This window comes from Acanthisitta chloris, unplaced genomic scaffold, assembly GCF_000695815.1.
Source record: "Acanthisitta chloris isolate BGI_N310 unplaced genomic scaffold, ASM69581v1 scaffold9446, whole genome shotgun sequence".
Taxonomy (NCBI): Eukaryota; Metazoa; Chordata; class Aves; order Passeriformes; family Acanthisittidae; genus Acanthisitta; species Acanthisitta chloris.
Genome location: NW_008678694.1, coordinates 31,759 through 34,462, shown reverse-complemented (window position 1 = coordinate 34,462; position 2,704 = coordinate 31,759).

Sequence of the window (2,704 nt, the reverse complement as noted above, 5' to 3'; positions counted from 1 at the left end):
AGCAGGAAGCAGCTGCTGGTGGGATGGAAACCTCACTTAGTGGCCCTTTTGCTGGGAAGGTAATTTGGCCTTTAAAACTCTGAACACAACCTTCTCTTTATACCTGTTTCACTGCATTTACCAGAAAATATCTGGTCTTCGGGGTTTTGGTGTAGATTTTTTTCTTTTTCTTTCAGCTGAATAACTTTTATTATGTTGATCCACATTGTTGTCTATCTCTCTGCAATTCTGAACACAAGCCTTGCCCTTGACTGCACAGCACAATGAAAGCCTCCAGGTCAGAGCTTTCAAAACACTTGATATTGTTTTTTCTTTCTGGAAAGAATAAATAATGTTAACCTCTCTGTTAGTGCAGAGGAAAGAATGAAAAGGAAAAGGCAATCAGAGGCATGTCAAACAGACTGGTATTGGGCTGGGAGGATTCTAAACCCATTGACTCTTTTGCACAGCTTGACACAAAAAATTAACTCGTCTCCCAATTAGCTGAATAATTAGAGTGCATCATCAAATTTCCAGTTACATTGAGGAGACAGATTTCTGGAGAAGCCATGGCCAGGTGAAACAAAATTTTTCTTTTCCCTGCAGATCCTGACTGGAGTTGGCTTGTACAAAACACAGGTACTGCCCCAGTGCTGTACCTGGAAGTGAAGGCTCACGGGGACAACACAGGCTCAGGCTGATCCTAGACAAATGAAAACTAAATGGTCTGTATGTTCCTACATGGAAATATCTGGTACATCCCTCTGTAAAACTGATATAACCCTCAATAAACATGTTCTGATGCAAATCCTACCTCTTATTTTTCTTAATTATTCTCTTTCACATCCTTTCATCTAGTTTTCAAGCTTCTTGCAATTTAGCGAGACAAAAGCGGTTGAAAAAATTAAAATGCAATTAATTGTGCTATTTTACTTGTCTACAACAGCACACATTATTGTCTTTTTAAATTTTCAGCAGCTTGGAAAATGAATTAACAGAGGATTGTTTAAGTGAACCAGTCCATTTAAACTGCAATATCCAGCTTCCTTCTGGCTCTGTGCTTGAAAATGCAGATGAGCCTGGCTGCTAAAAGAACAGCATTATTGCTGTGCTGGAGGTGAGAATAGTCTGGTGATAGAGACGTTAGCATGGGACTTTGGAGAAAGACACCCAGTTCCAGCTCCCATGACAGGTGCATTGTGTGAGCACAGGTACATCTGCAGCCCAGCTTTTGGAAGCAGCCACTTGCCTGATGATGCACCGATGGACTCGAGGGCAAGAACTGGGCATTTACTACTCCAAAGTGCTGAATTGCAAACTCCCAAGTCACATTAACATATTTCAAAATTTTGGCATGCACAGACCTTTAAATTAATTGGATCTTAAATTTAATTAGAAGACCACTTTAGAAGCCCAGATAGAAAGAACCCAGCGTGCCCTGGTGCAAACAGGGGACACCACACCAAATATCTCAGTTTCTGTGTCCTGGTCAGTCCACCCCTTCAGCTGTCTGGGAAGTCCCAGAAAGAAAGTAAGTCCCACTCCCAGCACCTTGGCAGGGAAATGCTGGAGCTGAAAGTCACTTTTCTGACTCTCACATCCAGGATAGGGGGCATAACTTGGCTCTGCCAGGAGTTGTAGGAGCTTTCCTGTTTCTGGTGTTTCCAAGTAGGTGTTTCAGCCGTGTCTACTGACACACAAAATTTGCACCTAATTCACTCTCCTGATCCAGCTGAGGGCCCCTGCATGAGACATACCAATGATTACTTTTCTCTGATATCCAAGACACCTTCAAATGAGTGGCTAAGTTGGTTTTGCCCAAATTACTCTGACACAATTATGTTGGTGCTTTCTTCAGCTCTGCCTTCGCTTCACACCCTGCCCCTTCGATTCATGGCAGGATCATGTACAGCCAGACACAGAAGGGCTAAGCCACTCCTGCTGCCTTTGGGGAGTAACTTCAGGAAGAGCCTGTACCATTCATTAGCACACAGATGGCCAACACTCATCACGGACCACCATATGGCCATTGTCACGGACATCCAGCACTGTTGGCCAACCACAACTTTACCTCGTTGAAGCTGAGTGCTATTTTTGCAGGATAAAGAGGACACTAGGCACTGCAAGGATGCAACCATGCTGTAAATTCCACCTTTTCTGCCTTTTCAGCTGTATTTTCATGACAGATGGCAGATTGTGACACAACTATAACGTCTTCTGCTTAACTGCAGAACAACTTGCCCTTCTGGCTGCATAAACTCCGTCATTGTACAAGCCCTCGATGGCAGCTGCTGTGAAATCATAGGATATTAAGAGGCTGTCATTCATATTTCTCTGAATCTCTGTAGAATTGATAAAATTGTATTTCTGGATAAGATTTGAAAGAATAAAAGTCAGTCATGTAATTAAGAGGCACAGCCAGGCAGACTCACAGATAAAGTTTCAAGGTGAAAAATTGAATCTGCCTAGATCGACCCAAGAGAGGGGTGTAAGAGCTCTGGAGGGAGAGATGCACTTTAATTAAAGCTGTCTGATGGAGTCCTCTACCCAGAGACAGCCTGAGGGAGACCATGGGCACAAAGAAAGAAGGTGAGATCCTGCTGTCAGGAAAGGATTAGGTGAGAAGGAGGAGGTCTCTCCAGGTTAACCTTAGTGTCTAAGCTGAGGCAGTTTTTCTCATTTCTTCATGTTTATTTTGGTTAGTTCATGCCTATGTTATCTATTC